A 22,492-nucleotide genomic window follows, 5' to 3' on the forward strand; every position below is an offset into this window, starting at 1 on the left:
GTGCCTTGCAAGTGCACAGAAATGGGGAAATGACATTTAATGCTTCAGGGTTGTTGTCTCCTAAAATATTCTGATCTTAAATATGGAGATACTTCACAGCACTGCCTGCAGCTGAGCATTCAGACTTGGCATTCTAGGTCGTTTGAGAAAAACGGGATCCTGGCTACACCATACACTGCCCCCTGCTGGCCAATCCACGCAGCAACACTGACATCATCCCTGTGGCCCAGCTCTTGACCAGCATCTGCTGGGAAAGGAAGCGGCAGCAGGGCACAATGCAAATGAGAAACAGTACTTGCAATAGATAGGCAAGAAATACCAAATTGAGAGGGAGTGTGTGGTTGACTGCAAATCCTGCAGAACACAGGACATTCGGCAGCTTTAGAAAACACTGCTAAACCATCCTCCAAAAGAGCCTTTCCATCGTAAGAACGATAGTCTCAAGCCCTATGCCCTTTCCTACCTCTGAGCCCCTATTGACAAAGAATACCTTTGCTCCAAGCAGAGTTATGACCCTGAAAAGGGAAACACACCTGAGAATCCAGGGCATCCACTATGAACTATGCTATTGATTTTACGTGGAAGGTACCCAGACACTATGGTGATGAGCCGCAGTAAGAAACTGATAAATTAAGTGTTTTCCATCCCAACACCACAAGCTGTGTTAACTGATCTACCATTATCTGAGTCTCACAACTCTCCCACCAGATCCATGCAAAAGAAATGTTCACCCTGCTATTTGTGGTGTCTCTGAATACAGTGCCTTAACCAGGTTTCTGCTCTACTGCCTTAATACACCAGTTATTTTAGAACAGGATAATAGCATAAACCTTCCTGAGAACCTTCTTCACCGCACAGTGAACACTGCAATGAGCCAGGAGTCCGAGCAGGACATCTCAGCTCAAGGAAAAGGAAAACCACCAACCAAGGAAGAGGGTTTAGACCTATATCTTCACATAATAAGGCACGCAGCAATGAGTACCAAGCCTAATGGATAACCTGTCAGTTGGAGAAGGGACACAGATAGCGTACCTCACCCTGCGAACGGGTAGGAAAGCTCATCTGTAGGCTTGCTGTAAATTAAGTTCTATTATTTGGTTAAGAAGCTACTCAAATGAAAGCAAACATTGCCCTGCAACAGCCCTGAAAATCTCCATCCCCCCATTGTTCACTTCTTGTGCCCTGCACTGCTGCACTTCCCAGACTCACTGTACCTCCCAGGGCAGGGATGGACACCAGCACTAGTCACCAGACTAAGAGGTGGGAATGACAGCAGGGTTTCTGAAACCTACTTGCAGTAACTGTGCTGCACACCCAGCTTTTGGAAGGAATCACTGCTCTTCTCTTGTGTTACAGTGAGCCCTCCGCCATAGTAACACTGGACCAACCCAAACATTGCCCTCCCCCCCCAAACACACACGCCACCTGTATACTATCTTTGTGCCACCTACATTTCTCTCCCCTCGCGCATTCTCAGCATCTCCTACTCAGCTGCCCTTGTGGTGGGGAGCAGCCAAGTATGACAGGTTTCTCCTTCAACCGAACCTAACTCTAGTCTCTCTAAATCAGCTGGCCAAGAATCAGGCTCTAGACAATGGCTTGTGGGTCCCAGGCAGTTTAATCCGGTGTGCATTTTAATCCTCAGCAGCAGCAAGGGAAAACTGAAAAAGCAGTTCTATGCAGTCCAGCACCTGTGCCGACAGTAAAAGGGAGCTGGCAGGTGACAGACAGCCAACCACAGCCCCTGTCCTGCAGCTGGGGCACTGCAGCTTTGAGCCACCTATTCCAAGCAGGCCTGGATGGCACAGTGGCAAGAACGCCAACAGGCAGGCTCCAGCAGCAAGTGATGGGAGACATCCCTGAACCTCAGAGGAGGCTTGGCCCCGAGGTCTACAGGCCACCATCTCAGTCATTCCACGCGAGAACTGCCTACCATATGGCAGTTTCTTTGCTTCCCCTCTGACTTTTCACAATCAGCAGCTACAGGATCATGAAATTATGGTTGTTTGAAATCACCATTTGGTGCATGCTCATAAAAATGCCCACCTTCTCCCAATGCAGAGGTACAGTAGATGGGCCTGCACCCACATCTCTCCATGATACCACCAATGAAATGAAGTCCCAGAGGAGCAATCTAGTACCCAAATGTCAGGAGGTGCCACAAATTCAGTTTCTGTTGCAGCATTAGCACAGCCATGTTGCACAGATGTAGCATTTTTTCTGACTGCTCTCCTCCTTAAGTATGAATGCATTCCATTGTGGAAGTTCATCTATGTCACCATGTAGACAGGCTGAGTTAACCCTTCATGTTCTCAGTAACCAAATTCTGATATGCTCCGTTTCTGAACAACGTTACAATGAATGTAGCTCATGAAAAGTTGGCAGCAAGCACACAGGGTAGGTGTGCCTCTCCTGCAACACAACAGGCAGGGAAGAGTCTAAGCATGTGCAACTGGTGACCAGGGCGGGGGAAAGTGGCTGTTAAATCTGCTTTCTCCCTCTCTGGGAGCCCACCCAGCCCCCTGCAGCAAGGTGGGAGGAGCCATCAATCCTCCATCTTACTCTCCTTGGGACCCATAGGTTTCCACAGAGCAAGTCCTCTAGGAGCCAGGGGATCTCAAACTGGGGGTCATGACCCTCAGGGGGTCTCAAGGTGGTTGTGTGGGGGTCTCAAGGTGGTTGTGTGGGGGTCTCAAGGTATCAGCCCCACGGGGCTGACAGGCTGGAGCCTGGCCATGCATGGGGCTGACAGGCCCAAGTCCCCATTGAATTAAATTAAAATTAAATTACTCCTCCCTTCATTTTTAATTTTAAGGGGCGGGGGGAGAGAGGGTGTCACACTGAGATACTTACTGTATGAAAGGGGCTATCAATACAAAAAGTTTGAGAATCACTGAGCTAGATCCAACACTTGGTAGTGCACATGTTGCTCCCAGAGAAAGGGCAGTGCAGAGACAGGCCATTGAAGGAGATGTCCCGGATCTGCAGGGTTACAGGCTGCTGCCCCCAGACCACACTGTCTCTAAGTGGGAGGGAAGGCCACAGCAGCACTCAGGATGAACCTTGCAGAGCTTTCCCTGGGGGAGATGAAGAGAAACGCATGCACCTGCATCCACATTCCTGGATATGGGCTGAATTAGCATCTCATTTCCTACTTTAAAAAAATTTTTTTTTAAATTGCAGCGGACTCTTGCAAGGATAGAAACTTCCTGCATGCAGTGGGAGGGCAGAACATCTTGGGAGTACCCACTTCTGTGACCATGCCATTAACACATGCCCTGGCACAGCATTTATAGGACCCACACAGGGCCTCCATGAAGGCAGCAGGGCTGTGGAATGTGCTGGGAGATGCTGGAAGTGAAATGGGAGCTCCTCAGATAGGGAGTCAGAGAATGGCCAGCTCACCTGCCAGGGTAAGACAGCTAAAGAGGAGCCTGGACCCTGCTCTCCACCTTCTCCTCATTGTCCTGGGATTCTACACCCCAGTCAGCTGCTTTGAATGCTTGGGGCCTATGTCCCATAGAGCCCAGAGGCCTCCCAATGCCAGCAGGGGGGCAGGTGCTGCAGACAGTGAGAAGGAAGAGCCCTCCCAAGCTAAGTTTCCCTGTAAGTTGCATGGCCACAAGGCAGGCAGAGTTGCTACAACTGAAGAGACGTGCCTCTCACCTGGCAGTGAGCTGCTGTGGTGAGAGGGGGCTATGGGATGGGGGAAAGTCCTCTCCCCACCACAGCCCTGGGGCAGTCTGCACCCCAAACTCCTTAACCCCAGCCAGAGTCCTCATCCTCCCACACCCCAACCCTCTGCCCCTGTCCTGAGCCCCCCTCCCACGCTCCAAACCCCTCGGCCCCACCTCCACCACACATTACCTCCATATTGATGCACATAACAAAATTCATTTCACACATGGATGTAAAAAATTAAGAGGGAACACTGCTCACAGGCTCAGGGGCTAGGACACTTCGAGCCAGAAGCCAGATTCAGCATGGGCACTAATGCTCTAACAAAGCACAAAGGGTTGGGAGGGGCTAGGTTAGGAAGCAGGCTCAGGGCAAGCTGTGTAGGGTGACAGCATGCTTGCCAGGATACCCATGCATGCACACACATGCAGTCTCCCACAAAACACGACTTCCCACGTTTGAAGTGCCTTTCCACTCTGAGGAGTCTGTAAAAACAACACTTCCTTACTGCACAGATCTGCTGCCTGGGTACACTGGGGCAGAGCTGCAACACTGGCTACCCAATAAATAATTTAATGCTGCTTTTAACTGCTGTCATCCCTGCAGCATCAACACAGCTCTAGAGACTTTCCAGCTCACGCATCGTGGGAAACGTTACATGAACTCCAACCTCTGGGCCACCGGCACAACCCCACTGAAGGCAATGGCCTCACCCAGGTATCACCAACATCATCATTTAGCTCAGAGAACCTTTATTATTGGCAATGGTGCACAAGCAGGACAGTACTCAGCTTGGATCGCAGACCCTCAGTGGAGTTTACAGATCTTGCTGTTAAAACCCCTTTTGTACACCCAATAAGTTTGACTGGGAGTCATAATGAGCGTGGAGCCCCACAGTGCCATGTTGTCACTTTTCAGACCAGAACCACAAGGTAACAAGAGGTAATGTCTACACTGCAATAGGACTAGCAGCACAGCCATGTCTGGCCATGTCAGCGGACTTGGCCTTGCAGGGCTTAGGCCACAGGACTAAAAACTGCAGTGTAGACATTAAGTGAGCTGTAGCTCACGCTCAAATAAATTGGTTAGTCTCTAAGGTGCCACAAGTACTCCTTTTCTTTTTGCGAATACAGACTAACACGGCTGTTACTCTAATAGTGTAGACATTCAGATTCAGGCTGGGGCCCAGGCTCCAGCCAAAGCCAGAACATCTATACTACAAATTTTAGTCCCATAAACCTGAACCCAAGTCATTTGACCCAGGATCTGACATCCGGTGCCACAGGTTTTTTGTTGTAGTGTAGACCTACTCAAGATGGTTTACTAAGCATGTGCAGTATTAGTAGTTTCAATTGACCATTACTTCAAATTACTATTACTTAAATCCATTTTCCTCACACTCCGCAAAGGCACCACTCCCTATGGAGGGACAGTTACAGCCACGATTCAAACGTCAAATATCACCTACTCTTGATGCAGCTTTATCAGAAAATAGAGTGACAATAACATTTTGTTGTTGTCTGAAAGGAAAAGGACTGTATTTCTCCTGGCCTGATGCACAGCCCTGAGCCTTAACCTGAGAGCTTGGACAGCAATGCCACACTCCTACTCTAGCAGCTGAATCAGGGAACTGACTTAGGTGTCTTGACTTCTATTCCCATCGCCACCATGAATCCAGTGCTGGTCTTATGCAAGTTACTTAGACCAAAGTTTTCCACTTGAGACACATGCTTTTCAGAGGTGCTGAGCACCTGCAACTCCCCTGAAGGTTATTAGTCAAGGGCTCAGCACCTCTGAAAAATCAAACACTACATGTCCCAAGTTGGGCACCCACAGACTGAAACACCCCAAATCACAGGCCACTTTTGAAAACGTTGGCCCTCCCGTCCCAGGTCCTGTCGTCCACTCAGTACAACGAACGTCAGAAAGGAGAGAATTCTCATGTGGCTGCACTCAGCACCCAGTTTCCATAATAAATGACTCAAAGCACAGCAGGGCAGAAGCAGCCTCTGTGCCTCAATTCCCTCATCTGTAAAATGGGGATAACAACACTACCTTACCTCAAGGGAGGCTGAGGAATTGAACTAAAGTTTCTAGCATGCATTCAGATTCTTGGCTACAGACATCAGTATCCTGCCTGTCTCTGACACTGCAGCAGAGTGAGCCACAGAAACAGCTATTTCACATTTTACTGCCCAGATTCTTCTCTAGTAAATATTTACCAGGTTGCACAAGCTCATCATGGCAGATAGCCTTTAAATCAGTCTCAATGTTAAGGCCATTTAGCTGGCTTTTAAGACTGTAAGCTCTGTAGGGCAGAGACCATCTTTTTGTTAGATGTTTACACAGAGCCTAGCAAAATAGGAACCCTGCTCTCTGATGTGTCACTGTAATACAGACAGCATAGCAAGGACAAGCCTTGCTCTGCTATTGTGGCGTGCACTGCACGGCAGGGCACTCACTCCAGAGACTTGCACAGTGGAACTGCAGGAAGAATTCTTTCTAAAAGCACTCTCCATTCTCCTCCCCTGTACCTCTCTAGGCTCTATGCTGCATGCTCTTGGGATAGGGCAATGTGCTTTGCACACACAGTATGTTGTCTGCAGAATGTGTGCTGTGCATTTTGAATTGTTATTTATAAGCCACGTTAAAGTAGCCTTGAGAAGCGAGGACACTTTATGCAGGGCTGGGTCAATGCTGCCACTCTAAGATCCTGTTCTCAGGGGGCTGGATTATAGCCTGGACATTACATTTCAGCCCTGATCAGAATTATAGGTCTCAGCTCACATACAGGGATTTGGGGGAGGGGAGGAGAGGGGAGGGAGGAGGAGGCAGGAAACGTTATGACGATGCCAGGAAAACAAGGACACCTGCCATGGCACGCACTAGCCACCCCAAATACGGAGACAGGTGGCAGCAGCACTATGGCCCCACCTCCTCTGCATCTGCCTGCACACCTGGCTCCAGGACAGGGAGCCCACTTTGTTCCCTCTGAAAGGGAGGAGTCTCCTGCACTCAGGGAGGTGCTTTGTCTGCCTCGGGTAACTTTTCTCCAGGAGCCTGTTCTGGCAGTGCTCTTCATGCTGCCCCCTACTGGGGGTGTGGCTCACAGACACCACACAGCCTGATGACATTCATTACCAGGCATGCTGTCCATGTGACAGCAGAGGGGCAGGCAGCAAAGGGGAAGGCAACTGCTGGAGAGACCCAGGATTTGAAACAGTCAATCTTACATAGATGTATTACAGTCTGTGCCATGTTTGAGGGGCTCCCTGACTCTCTGCAGCTTTTAGCCTCCCTTGTACTAAGTTAAAAAAAAAAAAAAAAAAAAACATGAGACGAAGAGAAGCTAGCACGGAAGGATTAATCCAAGATGGCAGCAGCTGCTCCTGCTGCTCTGCACCCAGAGCCTCACGCTGGAGCACTCAGCCTGCCCCTGAGGCTCTCTAGAAACATGGGCAGTTGAGAACATTGAAGCAAAATCTATTGTCCCCTGGGTTTGACAAGTGTCCTTCACAGAGCAATGGTTCCGTCTCCAGCTGCAGCCATTGCAGCCCCTCAGAAGTGATGTTTCCACCCATCGGGCAATAATGTTATCCTACCATATAACCTTCGACCCAGTGGGCCTGCTAGGGTCACAGCCATCTCGCTGGCAAGGCACTTCCCGGCCAAGCCCACATTTCCAAGGACTCTGAACTGATTTTTGAAGTTACTCTTTGGGAAGACAGTTTTGTCACTGTTCTCATCCCAAAAGCATTGGAACATCCTGGAACCATTGGGAGAAAATACCTCCAGCCGGTTAGCTATCAGACTATGAGGAAAGGCTCTGTGGCAACTGTCCTCATGCCTTTGTGTCATGTATTCTAACATGTTTTAAGAGCCTCTAGAGCTGGTGTCCCTCACTACCAAACAGAGGGTACTGCTAGCAGGTTGCTGTCTGGAAGGCAGGAATCCTTCATTTTGGAACCTCTCCCCACTCCCGTCATTTTCTCATCCTTCCAAGCACTCTGCAAAGCTTGTTCAGACTACTGAGGAAGGTGTGGGTGGGGAGGCGCACATTCATGGGCAGGCTGTGTGTATGTTTAGGTTGTAATTTGTAATGAATGGGCTACATACCAAGAGCTCTGGATAGGCACCTATCATAGCACTTCAAACCTTTGAAGAGATAAATGAAATGCTCTGAAGAGTGGTTAATGAGAAGCAGCCCCTTCTTACTCTAGACCTGCCCCAATGTGCATCAAAGTCAGATGACTATTAATTAAAGTTTTACTGCTTTTAACTCCTGTCAGACCTGCAGAGCCAACAACGCTGCTCCAAGAAAGGCAGCTGGATTCCTTGGCAGTCACTTCTGTTGAAGATGCCTAAGTTCCAATTGGTGAGACCTGTGCAGGGAAGGTTAATGGGAATGCACAGATGTCACAAAGGCAGACTGTAGTACTTTCATTTCTGGAAAAAGAGTGAGCCCAGATGGGGAAGTATGTAGAATGGTGGTTGTGTACATCTTTTCAATCATAAAACCGAGCACATGTGATCTGCAGCTAGTGACGAAGGGATGATAAAAATGGAGCCCCAGAAGGCCATTTTTACAGAATCCCTTTTCCAACAAAACCTAGCCCATTACAAGCCCTGAAACCCTCCAACAGGAAGCATTATGCCCTCACATTCCTCTCTGCTGGAGCATTGCTGTGCCCCTCCTGGCAGCTAAGAGGTGCACAGCACATTGGCTATGCTTTGGATTCATGGGGAACCCCACAACTCACCCCAACACCTCGCCTCCCCAGCCCAAACCGTATGTGGCAGAAACACCCACAGGTAATGCCAGTTACCACCTAGAATGCTGATCATTAGAGACACCTGCAGCCAGTCCAGAGGCTCACAGAGGCGAATCATAGAATATCAGGGTTGGAAGGGACCCCAAGAGGTCATCTAGTCCAACCCCCTGCTCAAAGCAGGACCAATCCCCAACTAAATGATCCCAGCCAGGGCTTTGTCAAGCCTGACCTTAAAAATATCTAAGGAAGGAGATTCCACCACCTTCCTAGGTAACCCATTCCAGTGTTTCACCACCCTCCTAGTGAAAAAAGTTTTCCTAATATGTCAACCACAAATCCTCAGCACATCCCACTCAGAAATGGGACAGGCTTAGCAGGATCACACCAAGATGGCTTCCACGGTTCCCCTCAGGCCTCACCCAGTCAAGATGGCCACCTGTTGCTCCATTACCCCAGCCCTCATCTCACTGGGATCCATCCTCATCCCCAGTGACTTCAAGTAGATGAGAGCCACGTGGGGGAATCAGGACAACACGGACTATTGGCTGGGCGTGCTCAGATTACCACCCCCCTTCATATCGGACACGAGCAGCAGCATTTCCAAGAGCAGTGACTGGATAAAGAGTGGCAGCTGAAGCCAAGAAAATCAAGGAGAGGCTGGTGGGGAGAGTGAAGCACTGAGAAGAGCTTAGCACTTCTCTAACACCACCCTCAGCTCAGCAGGGGAGCTTGCAGCCCCGGTGTCTGCCTGCATTTCATAAAGCAACTGGACACACAACCACAGAACTCCCTTTCCAGAGATAGCTGCCCAGAGCACTGCACCCTCCCTCCTGTCAGATTTGGGCATAGCATTCAGAGTCTGCAGGCCTCATTACTGTAATCCTTTACACCTGGGTATGAAACCACCATCCTTGAAAAAGCTACATTTAGTTAAACATGCAGCCATCCACACAGCACCACAGGCAGCAGAAAACCACTTTATACGCTGGCTTCCTTTGGGATACCAGGGCAAATTCAAGCGCTAGGTCCTCATCTCCCAAACACTCCATGGGACTGTCCCAAGCTACCTCCAAGAGTGACCAAGCCAGCTACATTCCAGTGAAGCGAGGGAACCACTGCCCTCAAGAATTAGGCTTGTATGTGTGTAGGAAATACTTTCTCGATGACTGGCCCACGAATCTGTAACTGTCTATCGAAAGATCAGGGTGACCACAAACCTCAGTGTCTTCACAGCTAACTGCAAGCGCTGCTCCCGTCAGCCTGCCCACAATAACACCATACCAAGAACAAACAAAGCCAGGCCCGGCTGGCTGGAGCGGGAAGAGTGAAACATATCGCTTCATACGTGCATTCTGGGAAGTGCTCAAATACCCCTGTGAAGGGCACCACACAGGAACCAAGACAGATCAATAAGAAATGTAGGTTTTCCAAATCTTTAAAAGAGAAACTAAAAAAGAGCAGCACACTGTACACACAGATAACATATTGCCTTCCTGACTTAAGCGAGCACAGAGTATTGGATCCAGACAGTTACCTGAGAATCTCAGAGAGAACTCCATTCTTCTCTCTTCTCAGGTGTTTAACAAATACACACAGTGCACTTAATCACTATTTTATTTTGTAAAAAAACAAGGGCATTAAATTTAAAACCCACATTAATTCAGGATTATGTTTCAGGTGTTTATATGCACAAAAGCCAGAAAACTCAAGGCTATGGTTTCCATAGGAATAGAAGTGCTAACTACTCATAAGTAGCAAAGCCCTGCTGTTTATTTCTGTAGGTAGGGTTAGCCTTAACAACTTATTATATATGTAAAAAGAGCTGAGATAAGAGTTCTTGTAAGAACCATCACTTGGAATTTCCTGACTTCTGAGCAGGTAAAGCTTCACCCAGAACTTAGCGCTGGCCTCATTTGGGGATGTAATGCACATTGTGTGGGTCTGTGTGTGCCTAGTGGCTGTACTTAAGAAATTCACTCTGGTTTCAGAGAGACTACCTGTTTGAGCAAAACTGTCAATATGTAATAAGGGGAACACACCTGGAACCAGTCACATTGTTGTGCTGACACCAGAAATAATTTTTAAAGTGAGCTCGTTGTGTATATACACTCACACGGGCACATACAAGTCAAGGAGAGACCACAGACCCTCCTGAATAAATGAGAGTGAGTGACCAACCCCAATTTTTCAGTTTTCTCCATGGCTTGCGAGGAGAGAGGTTTAATAGACCAAAGGACAATTTGCTCCCTAAATCCTCATGACAAATGTAGGTTTTTAATAACTACACATGGGCCAAACTTCTTGAAAGTAGCCACTGGTTTTGGGTGCTCAACTAGAGACACCTCGAGTCTAAAATTCAAGGAGGTTCCCATCAACTTCAGCTGGAGCTGGGAGCCCTCACCATTTCAGAGTCTGACCCAAGGTGTCTCAAGTTGGGCATCAAAAATAAGGCACCTAAAATTTCCAAGACACCCTCTCAAGTTAGGGTGTTTTTTTCTTTAACATCTCACCACCATCACACACACACCCCCACACCCTCTCCCTGTTTGTGTCACAGTGCTTCCTCCTGAGCTAGAGTGGTGTCCCCTCACAGAATATCCCAGGGCCGCTGCCTCCCAGTCACTTATCTATAAGACTGGAAATAAGACATTTTTAACTATGATATACAGGAGGTCAGACGAGATGATCTAATGGTCCATTCCAGACTTAGAATCTACTGTCCCTCTCTACTTTTTTCCCCTCTTTTGCTGGAGGAGTCTAGCACCATCTGGAATAAGCAGGGATGTCTGCATTGTGCTGGCAGTGCTCCCACTGTGGAAGACTCCATTGTATGTCCATTTTGGACACTCAGAACAACCTTCCTTTGGCGTGAAGCTTTCCCAGTCTGGGCTCAGTCCTAGAGTCATTGGCTGGTTGGTTGGTTGTTTTTTTAACTTGAGTAAATTGGGCTCCAGAGCTCTCAGGACTTTGGGGGTCTCAGAAATTTGCTATACCCCCACATGTTCTGCACATTCCTCACTTCCATTTGGAAAAAGAAGTTTCCGTGGCAAGGATGGAGCCACACAGAAGTGACTCAAGAAGCTGCTGTTCTATAATCCCAAACTTGCTGAGAGCTGCCTCAAGGCAGACAGAGAGAGTTCCAGCCTCTGGCCCCAGCCGAGTCCATTCCTCCCAGTGAGCCACTGGTTGGGGAGGGTTACATCTTAACATCACAGAATATATATATTAAAAAAAAGAGAAAATTAAAAGCTAAAAACTGTTAATGCAACAATAAGACTGTTCAGTTAAAGCTAGGGAGAAAGGCAGACTGCAGAAATTAGGGATATACTATAATATACTAAATATCAACAAAAATACATTGAAGTACACAAAGAAGGAGAGAGAAGGATGGCAAATACAACATGCATGCAGCAGGGACCAGATAACGCCACTGTGAGATGCTTAAGGTTGGCAGGTCTTGACTTTTATTTACTGTCATGGTCAACCTGAACATTGCACGTACTCACACTAGGAACATAAACTGGGACTAGCGGACTCTGCGCGACTTTTAGAAACACTGTGATTAAAAACATGTGATTCTTCACGTGTGGAGAAGGCTGCACACCAATGAACTCAGACCCCTCACTAGCCTCCATATTTAAAATGCCTCGGCAGGTTTGTTCCTCTCATTGTTCCCGGTTTCACAGCGGGGTTTACACCCACTGCAAACCAAGTATTCTCTAGAGGCAATAATACAACTCCCCAGGCAGTAAGGAAACAGCTTCTGGCTGAGGCATAAGGGCCAACTGCATCACTTCCTCCATGGAAAGGGGCCTTACAGTGGTGAAGGGGTAAACATCCCTAGATGCTATTAACTAATAATGTCATTCAAGTGCCTGCCTCTCCTTGAAGATTTTGGGGCCCAATCCCAACAGGCGCAGTACCCTCAATTCTCACTGACTTCCCAGGGAGCTCACAAACCTGCTGGAATAGCCCCAGGGAAACAGTCTCCTAACTGACCACCAAGTGCCTGCCTTGAGCGTTAAAACCCAAGAGCAGAGATGAAAGCAGTTCCTCAGGGCACTACCACAACATCAATATTAAATAAATAATAATAGCCGCATACTGTCCGATTACTAGACTGCATGCTAGATAATCCCATATAAGGACAGATTGTGATGGTCGGATGCATTGTCCCATCACATAGGAAAAAAATACTCTACCAGCCTTAAATAATAGAAGAATCTGGGTTTTTTTTTATTTTGGAGTTCTTTTTATATCATAAACTTCCCCCAACACCCCCCCACACATACACACACACACTAGTTTTTTGTATTTCTCTGAAGACTCACTGTTACAAAAGAATGTCAGCAAGATTGCCCCCAACTCTCTCACTCAATTGGGCATCTAGAAATTCCACTACAAGCTCTTTAGGGCAGGCATTGTCTATCCCCAGGTGCCTGTAGAGACTTGGCACACTGGGACCCCCATGCTAATCAGGACCTTGAGGCTACCACCAATATACTAACAGACTGCAATAATATCTAGTGTACCACTTTGGGGGCAGAGGTAACACTGATTTTCTATTATTTGCCAAGATGCCTAGAGGAATCTTTTTTGAGGTATCTTAAATTGAAATAGGCCACTATTGTATCCATGTGTGGGGTTGTTACTAAACGCCCACAGCTTACTCCCTTTGTGCAGTTTGCTTTCTGCACTTCACCCAGCTTGGACACTGGGCACTTCCACTTCCTGGCAGCAGCTCTACCTCTGCTTCCACGCGGTAGCACAAAGCTGCAGTATGTGCCTTTCAAACATTTCAGTGGAGGGTTACAATCTACCTCCCTGGGAGCAAAAAGAGCTTTCACTCTTAATTAAAGTAGTAATTAAAAATCTCTTCTACTCATGTAAGGTTCTGTTGACCTCTGGAAAGAATCTAAGTTTAGGGCTCACAGGACTCGGCAGTGTTCCTTTAAGACAACTTCAGAGAAGGTCTTAGAAACCTGCCTGGTTCCCCTGTACTCAACACACCAAATCCACATTCCTTTATTAATGGATCACCAGGAGCAGGAGCCTGATCAATCCTTCCCTCTCTCCTTTTCAAGAGCAAATCCCCTCCTGTAAATCGATGTGCAAGATACTAGCTCTTATCTCCAAAAACTCAGGCCAGAACGCCACAAGTTCATACAAAAGCACAAAGGCCCCTGAGCCAAGTCTCGCTGCTCTGCAAGGCCAAAAGTTTAGCTGCTAGCCTCTTTAGTTTGTCTGTATGAGCAAATGACTTTAGAAATAAGACACACCATTAAATAAAATATTTTGCATCATCTACCTGTAAAACTTTATGTCCCTGGAGAAGTTATTATGGAGAAATTATTAAGAATCCCTCAAGGGATATTAATCTTAAAAATTATGAAACCACAATTCTAGGGAAAGAAATTTAGGCATTTGTTTCTCGTTCAGAGATGCAACAGTGCAACATAAGGAACATCTCCTCCATTTCTGAACACCGTCAATTTACTGAGTCACTAGAAATCAGCGGATCGCAAAAAAGATATGCGTTATTGGATCTAGCAACATTGATGACAAAGGGCCCAGGAAACTACTGAAACCAACTACTAATAAAGACTGGTAGCACAGAAAGGGCCTATTTCCTAATTCTGATATATAAGAGAGAATGGAAAGAAGGGTTAATGTAACTAGTTAAATAAGGCACAGTTCTCTCCACCTAGCAAACTGCTATATAACACACTGAAATAGATTGTGACAAAGCTTAATGACACCCTCTAAAAAGGACATACTTTAGTCACACAATACAGAAAAATGGTGCAAAAAAGTTGGCTAATTTCAGAGGGTCAAGCTAGTTAATTGTTAACGTAGGTGAGGTGACCCCTGAAAAGGGACTGCTACTTTCTGAGAAATATCACAATCCATGGCTGTGTTTAGATGCTTTGGATGTTAAGAAAAAAAAAAGACAGCAACAATTTCCAAGACATTGTCCGCAGATCCCAATGAGTGAAGAACCAGGCTTGCACTGTCAGTTTAAAATATTACTGTTTATTTCGCAATATTTTAAATGCCACTACATAAGGCAGGGGTTGGCAACCTTTGGCACATCAGAGTAATCCACTGGCAGGCGGCAAGACATTTTGTTTACGTTGACCATCCGCAGGCACGGCCCCCCGCAGCTCCCATTGGCTGCGGTTTGCCGTTCCCAGCCAATGGGAGTTATGGGGGGGGGGGCGTGCCTGCGGTGGTCAACATGAACAAAATGTCTTGTGGCCTGCCAGTGGATTACTCTGATGGGCTGCATGCCGAAGGCTGCCAACCCTTGACATAAGGTGTCCACAGAGGTTTTCCTGGGATGTAATCCTAATAATATTGCATACTATATCATCATACTTTACACCTTCCAAGTGTTATATAGACATCATTCATTAACCTTCAACACATCTCTGCTATGTGCGCACACACCCCTTATAGAAGGGGAAACTAAGGCACAGATTGTTCAAGTGACACATCCAAGGCCCCAGAGGGAGTTGCTGACCTTTCCTTAGCAGGTGATTTTAAAAGGTTGCTCATTTACTCAAATTTATTTAACCTTTAACATCTCAAAACTAAAGAGAAGAAAGTAATAAGAGTCAGTACTGGAAGAACAATAATTTCTCTACCAAGTCAGTGAGGAGGACACCGGGGTATGGCAGCTCCAAAAAGAACTAGAGTAGAGGGGGCAGCGCCTACAAGTGAACAAGCCAATTTTCTCCAAGAGGGATTTATTTCTTGTGCAAAAAAGAGTAAAGTCTGAAGCATTTATGGTGCTGGGTGGCCCAAAATGAATTTCCTTCTGGAGAAGAACATGACAGAGATGCCACCTGAATGAAGTAAACAAAAGATCAAAGACAGCACTGGAGCAGCTGCTTTCTTACCTATAACATGGATATGATTGTGGGAACAATGTTAACATGCTGCAGTGGGCTCACATGAGTACCGCTCAACTTTCCCTCTCATTTGGGCTATATTCTAACCAACCTGACACTGTGACAATTCAGCAATATGAGCAGTGCCACCTGCCAAGCATCTGTAAACCTGTAAATGAAAGGCTTTGAAATAAGAGGCAGTCTGGGAGTACTACTCTAACAGTCAGGCCATTCCCAAAGACACCACTTCAATGAGGCCAGCAATTACAGAGAAAGGAATCAGAGCCTTCTATACAGATGCATAGGATAATCTAACCCTTATGGATCACCATTTAATCTGTTCTGCTACTCTAATGATCTAATAATAGGAACCCAACATTCTTTAGCCCCAGAAAGCATCTGCCCTGCTTCCTAAAGAGGGGGTGAGGGGAAGGAGGAGACTATGTTTTCACAAGAAGTGTCTCAACTCACTCAAAAATAAACCGAGCACTTTCCATACCAAAGTTAGTAAAAGGATCTCCCACATCAAAAGCCAGCAGCTGTCCCAGCAAGACCAGCTCCCTGTGCACCTACAAAGAGTCTGTATACTCATCCTCCTCAGCTCCTAACTTTACTTGAGTTTAGCACAATAGTCAGGAAAGTAAACTGATAAATAGAGAAAATCTTAGCTGTTAAGTGTGCCACTAGCCAGTAATATCAGCTGATGATTTGTCTTCATCTTTTTATATTGTTTGTCTGTCTCTCTCTGACTTCTCAGAACGTTTACCCTAAGAACCCTACTGATCAACACTAAGAAATCTATTATGATTATCAGTAAAGTCACTGGTAAGGATACAGATAATTCCACAAAGTAATAATCAAAATGATTAGGATTAAAGCTTTGTAACATAACTGCTAGGTAACCCGGAGATGACTGCAGCATGAATGAGATGTGACTCTATTGTGCCAGTGATGCCATTATATTGTGACATGGCTGCAATGTCACAATAGATCTGCGTCTGCTTTGCATACAGCAAAAGAGGCAGAACAGATCAGGCAGTTCTGTAGGAAGAGTTGCTCCTTAATAGCATTCATTTCTATCTCCTAATCAATACAAGGTGGAAAATGACCTTGCTTGCCATAGGTCAGTTGGCAGGAAGCCCTTAAAGATGGTACCCTGGCCTTTGAAGGGGTTTCTCTGCTAGCCTTAAAGTTTTAAGACTTAATTATGGATTTACTTTGCTATAATTCTAACCAAAATAGAGAACAGACACCCAGAAATGCTGCACAGCCGATTCTCTTCTGACACAGCTAATAAACAGCTTTGCAATAGGAGTGTGTGGAATCCATACGTACATTCAAGGCAGCCCTCTTCGCCATCCTACTTGGGCACCATGGTACCCAATATCTGTTAGCATATCTGATTTCTAACTACTCGCTGGCAAACAAAGATCCTAAATCCCATCCGTTGCCCTAGACCCCTACATACAGCCACAGCGGATACTTTACGTAAGACTGCACTGACTCTGGACTCCACCTGGCTTCACCTCCAACTGTAGCATACTTCCTTTGGGGGTTACTGGCTCACAGTGGCAATGGTTCGTCACCGGCTCAGATTTTCTGTAGGATGCCATCCGGGCCCGCAGTGCCCCGTGTCACTGCAAACGGGCTCGCTCCGGAGGGACTGCCCAGTGCCATGGTATCGGGCTGGTTGCACGTCGCACCACGCCAGCCCCAGAGCCCCCGCGGCAGGGGCACTCGCAGGGGCACACTTCGGCCCCGCACGCCGCCGGAGCATTGCGGCCCCCGCTCCCAAACGGCCAGCAAGGGATGCCCGCACCTGGCGGCCCGCGGGCAGCGCGCAGGTGAGCGCGCGAAGCTCCGCGGCAGGAGAGCGGGCTGCCCCCGCCCCCAGGCTCGACCCAGCTCCGGCCAGGTACCGTCCCGGACGGCGGGCCGGGGGCGGCGGCGGAAGGGCGGAGCGCTGGACGCGGGCCACAACTTCTCCGGGGCAGACGGTCCCGCCCCCCTCACAGCGACCGCTGCCGGGGGGAGGGGAACAGCCCCTGCCCGCGGGGAGCCCGGCCCCGCGGGTGCCCGCAACCAGCCGGGCCGCGCCGCCCCCACAGGTGTGACCCGCCGGGCCGGGCCGCAGCCCAAGGACGGAGCCCCCCGCCATGGCCGGGCCGGCCCCCCCGCCGGCGGCCCCGCGCGGGCCCCGGCCGCCGAGTTCATTCATCGGGCGGCGCCCCGCGCCCGGGCCGGCCCCGCCAGCGCCGCGCCGCCGCCGCAGCCGAACTTGGGCGCAGAACTTACCTAAAATGGCTCCTGCGGCAGCCAAAGCCCAGCCAGCTATTATTTGGTGAAGTTTAGCCAGCCGCCCCGCGCGCGCAGCCTAGCCTGGCCCGGCCCGCCCCCGCGCCGCCGCCACTGGCCCCTGGCCGGCCCGCCCGCCTGCCATTGGCCAGCCGGCCCGTCAGCCACGCGCAGCCCCGCTCAAGCTTGGCTGCAGCGCGCTTATTGCTAGCTCCATTGTGCTCCTATTTGCATTGATGTGATCGCTGCTGGGATTGGCTGGGCCGGGGCCGTGCAGCCCCCCCACCCCCAGCCCCTCGAGCCACCCGGCTCTGCAGCCCTTGCCCCGCTGCTTCTCGCCCCCTCTCGCCTTCCAGCTCTGCCGCGCAGGGCAACGGCGCCTGCAAGTTCCCGGGGCTTGGGGCGGGGGGCAACCCCGAATTTCCAGTGCATCCTCCAATCAAGGGGGGTTTTACTTGCTCCAACCAGGAAAAAAAAAAAACCTCTCCCCTTTGCATTCCACGTCTTTGCTCGCCTTTCATTTCCCGGATGTGAAATTTCCTGCACAAAAACACAATGTGTAAAGCTGGAATGTGCAGGGCTTTGCAGTGCATCCTTGCTCGCCGCGGGAGAGGAGGAGAAAGCAGGGCACAGGCAGGGATGCCAGTTGCCTGGGGCTGCAGCTCTTGGATGTTAAACTGCTAGGTACCACCTCTAACCCGTGCTGCCTCCCCACAAAATATCTGTCGGCTCGTGGCTGCAATGAGAGTTAATAAAATGTAAACGGAGCCCTTTATTTTCTAATGTATTTATTTACCCCTGGTATTTAATAGGGGGGCAGCCACATATGGGGCAAATGCCTGTAATTAAAACAGCACTTGGGTTCCTTGGAACCTTAATTTATGCTGTAAAAAAGGTAGAAATAAGCATGATATAGAGGGCCAAAGGCTCTCAGAGCCTCCTTCTCTTTCTGCAAACATGCTCTAACTAGGGCACTGCTCTTTGTTAGACTTGTTGCAGGGATGGTCCAAAGTACTCAGCTGCAGAGTGGTGAAATCTTCCCAAGTACCACTCAGAGTGCTGTGAAATCCTGCCTTCCACGAGAGAAGGGACAACAACAAACATAAGGGTTAGGTTCAGCCCTTGACCCCGTACAGTGATCAGATGTACTACAGGGGTCTTTGGAACAGGGTGTGACAGAGTCTCCGATAACCTGGCCCAGCAGAACAGGTTGGAGACAGCAGACGGGTCTTCGGGCCTCCTGTCTTTTCACCTTCTTTTCTCCTCCTTGTTCTCATGAGATGCAGCAGTTTTTCACTCAGCCCCTCGGTGATCTTAAATACCACATTAGTTCTTCTGGCGCCCCAGCTCCTGGGAGCCGCTGCGGTTCCTGGTGGCCACTACAATGTCTGTTCTCCAGCTCTCCCCCAACATTGTCCACCTTCTGCTGGTTTCTCTCTCTCTGGGACGTCTTTTCCAAGTGGGATTAATGTCCCCCCGGTGAAGTGCCCAGAACTCATCAATTTCAATCTTTTTTTTCCCCTAGGGAGATACCATCCTGATTTTCACATGCCAGTCAATGAAAGCTCAGCACCACTGAGAGCCAGGCCAATAGACGTGTTTAACACACCCTGTTCCAGCAACCACTTGCCTTTCCTTTGTGTCAGAGAAGCTCCCATACCATTACATCACAGATGTGACTATCTGTATCTTGTCCAGCGCTGCCACAAGCCACTCGTCATACCAGTGTGTCACAACTGGCCCTAATGTCTAAATCTCACTGACTCGCTCTGTGTGCTGCAGAATCTGATATTCTCTCCTTGGTAAATCATACTATACAACTTGCTGCTTCTTTTCAGCATGATTAGACTAGTGTTGTTCCAATTTCTCTTATCAGCCTTGATTTTCCCCAGCTATTCCCATGCTCTGGGGTTGCCAAACAGTTGGGAATCCAAACAGTAACTTGTTTCACTTATTACTGACATTCATATTAACTGTTTATTTGCTCAATAGACATCTTGTAAATATGTATATTTTAAAAAATCTTAACACAGATTATTAAAATAGTGGCTCAGATATTCAAAACGAGGCTGGGAAAGCACCAGAAAATAGAATTTAGGGAATGATCCTGCATTGTCTGGGAGGTAAGCTAGATAACCTTTGAAGAGCTGATCTTTAGAATAGATCAGCTGGCTCTGAGTTACTCTGTCCTTAGAATAGCATAGTCAGAAGTTGTAGGAAATCTGCTGGAGATAATGTGCATGGATAATAGCCACCTTTGTTAATTATATACCCGAGGCACTCTCTTGCTTTAGAGCAAGATTCAGATACCCTTGCTCTTGCTGAGTAGCACCTCAATCTTCATAAATTCCCACTGGATCCTTTGATGTGTAAACAGGAATGTCGACTAGAACTAGGGAGGTAGTATTATCTCTGTATATACCATTGATGAGACCACTGCTAGATTATTACTGTGTCCAATTCTGGTATCCGCACTTTAGAGAGGATGCTGAAAATTTGAAGATGCTTTAAAGAAGGGTCACAAGAATGACTTAAGATCTGGAAAACCTGCCTTACAACAAACGATTTAAGGAGCTCAATCTTTTCAGTTTATCAAAGAGAAGGATTAGAGGTGATTTGATTATAGTCATTTAGTACCTACAGAAGGAAAAATATTTCTGGAAACAGAGAGCTCATCAATCTAGCTGACAAAGACATAAGAAACGGTCACTGGAAGTGTTAAACCATTGGAACAGATTGCCAAGGGATGTGGTGGAGTCTTCACAGCAAGACTGGATGTCTTTCTAAGAGATCTGCTCTAGTTCAAACAGAAGTTATAAACTCATGCAGGGATCATTAGGTGTTATTCTCTGGCCTGTGTAATGTAGGTCATACTTGATGGTCATAATGGTCCTTGCTGACCTTACAAGTTAGGAATCTATTAAAGTCTTATTAAACATGAGCCTACCCCATAGAAAGTAGGGGCCCTAATCTCCTCTCACAGGATACGAGTAATTCCTTGGGCATCAATAGGAGCTACTTGTAACCAGAGTGAGAGAAATAGGGCCCCAGCATGGGATCACCCCATCCCCTCTCACCTTCCTTGCCCATCTCAAAATCAATTCCTATGTGACCTACTGGTTCTCAAAACCCCCATTGCCAGGCTGCACTCTGCTGGACCTCCTGAGAGCTTTATGTATTCTAGCATCCCGCTACTCTTGGCTATGCACTCCCCCTGCACACTCACTCCACTCTAGGCCTCCTGCTGAGTGGTTGGGATCCCCCACCCTTCCTGCAAGCCAGACAGATGCTTTCTCTCTTCAGATCTCACTTTGAAAACTTCTGGTGCATTTGAATCTACAAAACAACCCTATAACTCCCCTTGCCTCCTTCCCCCCTCGCTGCCTCCCACTATTCCACTCCACATGGAGTTGATCTGTCTCTATTACATCCACTGGAATCTTTACCCTATCCCCATTCTGGGCATCACTTTCCCCCCTCTGACTACATCAGATCTGCTAGATCCAAATGTGCAAAGTGCTTCTCCCCAAACTCCTTTCCTTTTTGCCTCTATCTTTGCACCCCCTCTCCCTCTCTCTCTCTCTGCCAGGTGTTCCTGACCTCTCTGCATTTCCCTATGTCCTGCCTTCCCTCATCCTTTTCTTTACTCTCTGTCTCAGAATTAACTCCTAATTCTTTGTATGAAGAACGCTCTGAAAAGTAACTTGCATTTTTATTATCAAAATACCAACAGCAATTCATGTAAAGACTAATCACTTTTTAGTTCTCTGTGCTAAAAAAAGCACCTGAAACTGGTTAACAATCTTTGTGTTATAAACCCTGAAAAGATGGCTTTGTAGTGGAAGGTCATCTGCCAGTTCAGTCTTAAGCAGGACTGTGCTACTAGGTTAGACTTCTCACAATAAAAGTGATCATCGTGCCCAACACAAAGTAGATTTGGAAAGGCAGGTTTTGTGTGATGATATTTCACTTTGCTACTGATAGCATAACAGAACGGGGCTAGCACAGTGTGTGTCAAATCTGCAGAAAACACAGATGATTTCTGCTTGATCACTGCACACAGGCAGCACTGGTGGTCTCTAAGAATCTATAAATTTGGTTTGCCCCAAAGTTCTTACCTACATCTGCTCCCGTTAAAGTCAATATCAAAGACTCTGTTGGCTTCAAATAGGGTCCAAACTGCACTATTCCCACATACTCTGAGATCCAGAAGTGATCTTACCTCAAGACGTGTGGCCCCAGCAGTTAGCCTGTGTGCTCCAGGGCAGACTAGTGATAATTTATCAAGCTCTAGGTCCTGCAAGGAGCTGAGAGCCCTCCACCCCATCCCATTGACCTTTGAAAGAGCTGTGAGCACCCAGCACATCCAGAGAGACACTCAGCATTTTTCAGCCCAATGCTGAAGAGAGTTGCTGGGTTGCCAAGAGCCAGAAAATGCAGTCACCCAAATGCAACTCACAGTATAACCATCAAAAACTGTCACTGATGGTGATTGTTACTCCTGGGGGAATTCTGCACTGAAAAATCAAAAATTCTCTTCAAAAAAATTAAAAATACTGCACACAACCTTTTAACATTATGCAGAATTCTGCATATTTTATTTGTCAAAATAACACTATATATATAACACAAAATAACACCAGTTTTGGTAATTTATTTTCAAAATATCTGTGAGCAACTATTTCTGTAACAATATAGACAACAACAACAAAAACCACAGGAGTAGAGAGTTAAGAAAACCCCCTACAACAACCCAGTTCCTGTTTCTCTGCCCCTCTCATACAGAGCCCAGCTGCAGGCCCAGACACCCACACCACAGGTCCCAGCTGTGGGGCACCCCCCAGCCCAGACATC

The 22,492-nt window shown here is 47.7% G+C and overlaps 1 protein-coding gene across 4 annotated transcripts in view; it reads right to left on the reverse strand.

The window, feature by feature from the left end:
- The window catches only part of CHD6 (chromodomain helicase DNA binding protein 6), a 178,460-nt gene extending 160,733 nt beyond the window's left edge, over positions 1-17,727 (reverse strand). For 2 of the 4 annotated variants that reach the window (XM_043527369.1, XM_037915471.2), the window contains exon 1: positions 17,639-17,727. The gene's annotated coding sequence lies outside the window, so the exon portion shown is untranslated. The remainder of the gene's footprint in view (positions 1-17,638) is intronic. The other 2 variants (XM_037915475.2, XM_043527368.1) reach the window with 2 other exon arrangements.
- Between the last annotated feature and the right edge of the window lie 4,765 nt (positions 17,728-22,492).

The sequence above is a fragment of the Chelonia mydas genome, chromosome 13, assembly GCF_015237465.2.
Source record: "Chelonia mydas isolate rCheMyd1 chromosome 13, rCheMyd1.pri.v2, whole genome shotgun sequence".
Lineage (NCBI taxonomy): Eukaryota > Metazoa > Chordata > Testudines > Cheloniidae > Chelonia > Chelonia mydas.